This window comes from Pezoporus flaviventris, unplaced genomic scaffold (genome assembly GCF_033815535.1).
Source record: "Pezoporus flaviventris isolate CSIRO_AGI_PZ_B2104156 unplaced genomic scaffold, CSIRO_AGI_Pfla_v1 ptg000290l, whole genome shotgun sequence".
NCBI lineage: Eukaryota > Metazoa > Chordata > Aves > Psittaciformes > Psittacidae > Pezoporus > Pezoporus flaviventris.
In genome coordinates this window covers 270,344-277,827 of record NW_026892837.1, presented here as the reverse complement: position 1 = coordinate 277,827, position 7,484 = coordinate 270,344, and the positions used below count along the sequence as shown (strand labels likewise).

Here is a 7,484-nt window from a genome sequence, read left to right as displayed (position 1 = left end):
TTACCTTGCCTTGCCTTGCCTAAACTTACCTTGCCTTGCCTGGCCTTGCCTTGCCTGGCCTGGCCTGGCCTTGCCTTCCCTTGCCTTGCCTTCCTTTTCCTTGCCTTGCCTTGTCTTGCCTTGCCTGGCCTAGCCTTACCTGGCCTTGCATTGCCTATCCTGGATTTGCCTTGCTTTCCCTTTCCTTGCATAGCCTTGCCTTGCCTTGTCTTGACTTGCCTTGACTTGAATTGCCTTGCTTGGCCTGGCCTGTCATGACCTGGCCTGGCCTTGCCTTGCCTTGTTTTAACTCCCCTTGCCTTGTATTGCCTTGCCTTGCCTGGCCTTGCCTGTCCTTAGCTGGCCTTGCATTGCCTGTCCTGGACTTGCTATGCCTTGCATTGTCTTGCCTTACCTAGCCTTGCCTTGCCTGGCCTTTCCTTGCCTTGACTTACCTGGCCTAACCTGGCCTTGCCTTGCCTGGCCTGGACTGGCCGTGCCTTGTATTCCCTTACCTGGCCTTACCTGGCCTAGCATCGCCTGTCCTGTGGTCTCCTTGCATTGCCTTGCCTTCCATTGCTAGACGTGCCTTGCCTTGCCTTCTGCTGCTAGACGTGCCTTGCCTTGCCTTTCCTTGCCAGATGTGCCTTGCCTTGCCTTGTTTTAACTCCCCTTGCCTTGTATTGCTTTGCCTTGCCTGGCCTTACCTGGCCTTGCATTGCCTGTCCTGGACTTGCTATGCCTTGCGTTGTCTTGCCTTACCTAGCCTTGCCTTGCTTTGAATTGCCTTGCCTGGCCTGGCCTGTCATGTCCTGGCCTGGCCTTGAATTCCCTGGCCTTGCTTGGCCTATCCTTGCCTGGCCTGGCCTTGCCTAAACTGTCCTTTCCTGTCCTTACATTGCCATGGTTGGCCTATCCTGGCCTCTCCTGGCCTGACCTTGCTTGGCCTGGCCTGGCCTGGCCTTGACCTGCTTGGCCGTGCCTGGACTGGCCTTACCTGGCCGTGCTTGGTATAACCTGACCAAGACTGGCATGGGCTTGCCTTTCCTTGCCTAGCCCTGCCTTGCATGGCCTAACCTGGTCTGGCCTTGCCCTGGCTGGCCTTGATTGGCCTGAGCTTGCCTGCCCTTGCCTGCCCTTACCTGTCCTGGGCTGCTACTACTGTATGGGCCTTGCCTTGCCTTGCCTTGCCTTACCTGTCCTTTACCTGTCCTTGCATGGACTGGCCAGTCCTGACTAGCCTTGCCTTGCTTGGCCTTGCCTTGCCTGGCCTGGTCTGGTCTTCCCTTGCATGGCTTGGCCTGGCCTGGCCTTCTCTTGCCTTGCCTTGACTTGTCTTCCCTTGCCTTGCCTGGCCTTGCCTTCCCTTGCCTTGCCTTTCTTGCCTTGCCTTGCCTTGCCTGGCATTTCCTTGCCTTGACTTACCTGGCCTGACCTGGCCTAGCATTGCCTGCCCTTGACTGGCCGTGCCTTGCATTGCTTTACCCTGACTTACCTGGCCTAGCATTGCCTGTCCTGGAGTAGCCTTGCCTTGCCTTGCCTCGCCTCGGCTGGCATGGCACGGCCTGACCTGGCCTGGTCTTCCCTGCCCCTGCCTGGCCTTTTCTGGCCTTGCCTGGCTTTGCCTTCCCTGTGATTTCCTGGCCTTGCATTGCCTTTATTAGCCAGGCCTGGCCTGGTCTGGACCTGACCTGCTTGGCCTTGCCTGGCCTTTCCTTACCTGGCCTTACCTGGCCTTGCATGGCCTGTCTAGACCTGAACTAGCCTTGCCTTGCCTAGCCTTACCTTGCCTTAACTGTCCTTGCCTTCCCTTGACTGACCCGGGCTAGCCTTCCCTTCATGGGCCGTGCCTTCCCTTACCTTCTCTTGCCTTGCCTCTCCTGGTCTGGTCTCGCCTGTCTCTCCTGCCCTAACCCTAACCCTAACCCTAACCCTAACCCTAACCCTAACCCTAACCCTAACCCTAACCCTAACCCTAACCCTAACCCTTGCCTTGCCTCAATCTCCCCTCTATGTCACGTTAAAGCCATCCCCCTTGTCCCATCCCAACAGGCCCTTGCTCTCCCCACAAGAAATGAGGGCAGATCCCAGGATCATCCCTCGGAAGCCGCAGCGCTCCGCTGCCGGCTCAGCCAGCCCAACTCACACACCGAGTCCAAAGCAGCCACTCTGGGGAAGTCTCTTGAGGTGTTCTGGCAACTCCTACAGCACCAGAAGATCGCCATCGCCACCCACCTCGTTGCACGCTCCTCTGTCCACAGGCGCCACCGGCTCCGAGACACCAAGACAGGAACCACCAGAGGAGCTGCTCTTGCCTCCTCCACCGGTAGCTTGTGTTCCCTGGGGCAGCTGTCATCTCCCGGTGCCTCCTCTGAAGGGTTCTGTGGGGTTCTGTGACCTCACACACCTGAACACGGGGAGTTCCAGAATCAGCCACCCCTGTGGTCTCCATGTCCCCAAGGTCATTGTGATGCATGAGCTCTGACTGGGTCCATGGGGTGCTCTGGAGGTGCTGCAGGCATTCTCTGGGATTCTCTAGGGGTATCCCCAGGATGCCCTGGGAGTGCACAGAGACACAGAGCCATGGAGCAAGCTGCTCTAGTGGAAGGTGTCCCTGCCTGTGGCTTTGGGGGTTGGAGCTGGGTGAGCTTTAAGGTCCCTTCCAGCCCAGCCCAGCCCACTCTGGGATTCCATGATTCTCTGCTGTGCCAATGTCGGTCCCTCTCCACTCCTCGTAGGTGGCCGTGACGCCCTGTTCCATGGCCCAGGTTGAGCTGTGACCCCTCGCATGCTCCACCTCCGGACCAAAGGCACTGAGGAAGAGCAGCCCGTGAGGGACCTCCCCGAGCCGGCTGGGCAGAGGCTGGTCCCCCCGCAGCGACTCCCGGAGCAGCCCTGGGTGCCCTCAGCTTCCAAAACGGGGGGGGGGGGATGGTCCCCAATGGACACAACCTCCCATCCCCCACCCGGGGGTGTCGGGGGTGGGGATCTCCCCCCCTCTTTATAGCCGGGATGGGAGAGGGGAGGATAAAGGGGGATGGGGGGGGTCGATCCGAAGCCTTATTGACACCGATGTAAATAGCGGGGGGGGGGGAAGGGGAGGGAAGGCGTGAGGCATCACCTTAAGAATGTATAAAATGGAAAATTAACCAATAAATAAAGATTTCACAGGAAATCGAGGCCTCTTCTCCCCCCTCCCCCCGCATTTCGGCCTTTCCCCATCCCCGTTCCGCGATGCTCGCCACACTTCCGGGTTGGTTGCTAGGCAATGGGGTCTCCGCGTACCGCTTCCCGCGCGTTGCCAGGTGACGGCCAGTGAGCTTCCACCGTGCGGCGCGTTGCCAGGCAACCCCGCCCCCCCCCCCCCGCCTCGTTCTGGCGACCGTTGCCCAGGCAACAGCCAATCAGCTCTGAGCTCCCCAACTCGTGTCCCCATTTAACCCCGTCCCGGCTGCCCCCGCATGGCCCTGAATATGGGGCTTTTCCTTGCCCCTGCCCCCCATTTGTCCCCTCTTCTCCTCCCCCCCTTATGCGCCCCATTCCCCCTCCCCTTTTTCCCACCCCCATTCCCCACATTCCTGCCATTTCTCCCCCTCTCCCTCCATCCCTCCCCATTTCTCATCCCACCATCATTACCCCCCCCCCTTATTTACATGCAATTAGCGTAGGACCTGCTTTACTCACACGCAGTTCATGTAGGGTTGAACTTATTTACATGTTACTAACACAGACCCTTCCTTATTTACATGTTATTAATGGAGGGCCTACTTAATTTGCGTCTTTTTAGTGGAGGACCTGCTTTATTTACATGTCATTAACATGGAGCCACTCGTATTTGCACGTTCTTACTGTAGGACCTCCTGTATTTACATGGTGCTGCGCCAGGACCTCCTGTATTTACTCACTTATTAATGTAGGACCTATTTTATGTACGGTTGCTGTTGGATCTGCTCTATTGACAGGGTATTGGGGCAGGACCTACTTCATTTATGGGCCCTTATTGTAGGTCCTACTTTATCGAGGAGGTATTATTGTAGGACCCATTTTTTTGAGGGAGTTATTAATGTAGGGCCTACTTTATTTACATGTTGTATTTACAGTTTCATTCCTGTAGGACGTACTGTATTGTGGGTGGTTGTTATGTCAGGACCCGCTTTACTGAGTAACTTATTTACAAGTTCTTAATGTAGGATCTACTTTTATGTACCTGTTATTAACATAGAGCCTGTCTAATTTACATATTCCTGTAGGTCCTACTTTATTCCCAGGCTGTTATTGTAGGTCGTGCTTTATAAGGGAATTTATTATGTCAGGACCTGCTTTGTTTACACTTTCATTACTGTAGGACCTGCTTTATTTATGTGTTACTGTAGGCCACACGTTATCTGTGCATTGTTATTGGAGGCTCTGCTTTGTTGACATGCTGTTACTACAGGAGGGACGAGTTTATTAACACAAGACCTGCTTTGCATCTCATTAACATGGGTGCAACCTCATTTACATGTAATTAACACAGGACCTGCTTTATTTACTGCTCTATTTCTATAGGACCTACTCTATTCCGCTTCCAGGACCGCAGCCTTGTGGCCACACCCCCCTCCAAGCCCTGCCTCCTGCACCCCATCCAATAGGAGCATCTGATGAAACCGAGGCTCAGGGGTGGGGCTTGCTCTGGTCACACCCTTCCTTGTCGCTGGTGGGTGGCGCTAAGGGGAGGGGGCGGTGCAAGTTTAGGGCACGGGTGGCCTGGGACCAGCGCTTCAGCCAATGGGAGAAGGGGATGTTGCTGGGGGGCGCAGCCAGTATCCACTGAGCCGGCTGCTCCCACCTATGGGAGACGAAGGAGGGGGGAAGGGGGAATGTGACATCACACATGGTGGGCGTGGCCGCTCACGGACCCACCCTCGCCGTCTCACCATTGGCTGATGACGTCCTGGAGGTGGGGCCAGCCCTCGAGGCACTGCTGGACCCGAATGGACAGCGCCTGCAGCTGGGGGAGGAGCTCGGCGATGGCCACGCCCTCCGCGGGTGCTGCAAAGGGACGGGGTCAGCGTAGGCCACACCCTCACCCCCCAGCTCGTCCCCCTCACTCACCGCGGGGTGGGCGGGGCTTCCCGGGTCCCGCCCCTTGCGCTGACCACGCCCCTTGTGCTGACCTCACCTCCTGCAGCTGTTCCAGCTCCCCCCGCAGCTCTGCCGCCAGCAACAGCGCCCCCTGTGGGGGCTGAGGCACAAACACCCCTTAGCAACAGCCCCATTGCCCTCCCCCCTTTATGACCCCTCCTTCCATTGCCCCGCCCCCCTTTATGTCCCCTTCTCGCATTGCCCTTCCCCCTTTATGGCCTTCCCCCTCTTTATGACCCCTGCCCCCTCTATGGCACATCCTTCCAATTCCCCTCCCCCTTTATGGCCCCTCCCCCCCCTCACTCTCTGCCATTCCTAGGGCACATCTGATTGTCTGCAGTGGGCAGTCGGCGGGGCTAGAGGGAGAATGGAGGGTTCAGCACAGCCCTTCCCCCTCCTCCCCCACCACCCTCCCCCCCCCCAATTCACTCACCTCGGGGGGAGGGGCACCCTCTCCTTTCCCAGCATGCTCAGCGCTTCCTGCAGCCGCTATCCTTCCCCCTGCAGCCCTGGGGGAAGCCGCACAGCTCCTCGGGCCTGAAAGGGGCGTGGCCAAAGCTCTGAGGCCTCGCCCACTCACCATTAAGCCCCGCCCCACTTCCCTCCCCCTCGTTACTCACCTGGGCCTGCAGGGGGCACAGCTGCGTTCGGAGCTTCTCATTGGATGGGGCCAGAGCCCGGAGCTGGATCCAGCGGCGGGACTGGAAGGGGTGGAGGGGGGGGACACAAGGAAATGAGGGACCCCAAAGCCATGGGAGGGACCCAAATACCCCCTCAAGACCCCCAAACACCTTAAATATCGCCCCATATTTCTCCCAAAAACCTCTCCCTTCACCCCAAACCAATCCAGAACCCCAGATCCCCCTCCCAGCAATGCTGAAGCCCCAAACTCCCCCAGATCATCCCCTATAGACCCAAAATCCCCCTCCAGGACCCCCAGATATCCCTCATCCCTCCCAAAAAGTGGTGCTGGGACCCTTTAGGGACCCCAACCCCTCCCCATAACCATCAAATTCCACCCCCCAGACCCCCCCAAACCCATCAGGACCCCCCCCAAATCCCCACATTCCCCCGTTGGCACCCACCAGCCGCTGCTTCCCCTCCTGCAGCTGCCTCCTCAGTGGCCCCAGGGCAGTTTCTGGGGAGTCCATGGGGCTGCCCCGTAGCTTCTGGACCTGCTGGATCAGGGCCTCCCAAGCCCCTGAGAGCCCCGTGGCTCCAGCATCAACCTGGTGGCAACGGGGCCCCAAAGCCAAACGTTGAGGGGAGTTTGGGAGGCCCAAAGGGGTTCAAGAACCCTTTTTGGGGGGGGACGGGACCATGAAAGGACTGCAGGGACCATGGAGGGATTGGGGGCACCCCAAAAGGTCCCATCACTGGGTTTAGGGAGAATCTGGGGGGGGCTTTAAGGACCCCTATGAGCCCAGCACCCACTTCAGAAGGAAACCCAGTGGGGTTTAAAGTACAGAGAGGATCCCTAAAGGGTTCTGAGGTTCAGGAGTGGGGAGGAAAAGGTCATGGGGGAGGGCCCAGGGGCAGTTTTGGGGTGCAGGGGGGGAAACCGGGCTGCAGGACGCATTCAGGGGGTCCTTGAGAGGGTTTTGGGTTCATGAGGGACTCCATAGGGAGGTTTTGGGTGCATGGGGGTGGTTTTAGGGTGCAGGGGGTGTGTTTTGAGGTGCAGGAGATAAGGTTTTCGGGTGCAGGGGAGATGGTTTGAAAAGTAGTGGATTGTTTTGGGGTGCAGGGGGGATGGTTTTGGGGTGCAGAGGGGGTGTTTTCAGATGCAGGGGGTGTGCTTTGGGGTGCAGGGGGAATGGTTTTGGAGTGCAAGTGGGTGGTTTGGGGTGCAGAGGGGTGGTTTTGGGGTTCAGGGAGGTGTTTTGGGGTGCAGGGTTTTACCTGGCAGCCTGCTGGGCTTTGGGGTCCCCCTCCAGGTGCTGCTGGATCTCCTCCTGCAGCTGGAGGAGCCGGAGCCTCAGGGGGGACAGGCGGGAGGCCAAGGAGTGGATGAGGTCCCAGAGTCCCCCCACATCCACCCAGCAGTCCTGGGAGGTGCAAAGGGGGGATCCCACATCAATGGGGAGCTCCGAGCCCTAAAGCACCACCAAATGTGCCCCTCAAGTCCCCCCATTTACCTGGATGAGGGTCTTCATAGGGGGCTGAGCATCAGGGTCAGGGTTGGGGTCAAGGTCAGGGCTGATTTTGGGGTACCCCTTCCTGCAATGGAACAACGGGGAATGGGGGGAGGACGCAACCCCGCCCCTCTGTTGGCTCCACCCACCGGTAGCCCCGCCCCTTCCCTAGTGCCCTGGGGCCACACCCTCAGAACCTTATAAGGGAAGTCCTGCCCCCTTTAAGCCACACCCCCAGCAGCCCAC

The 7,484-nt window shown here is 58.4% G+C and overlaps 1 pseudogene; it reads right to left on the bottom strand.

Moving 5' to 3' along the window:
* Window positions 1-4,522: 4,522 nt before the first annotated feature.
* Window positions 4,523-6,726, bottom strand: LOC133263342 (uncharacterized; annotated as a pseudogene).
* Window positions 6,727-7,484: the final 758 nt, after the last annotated feature.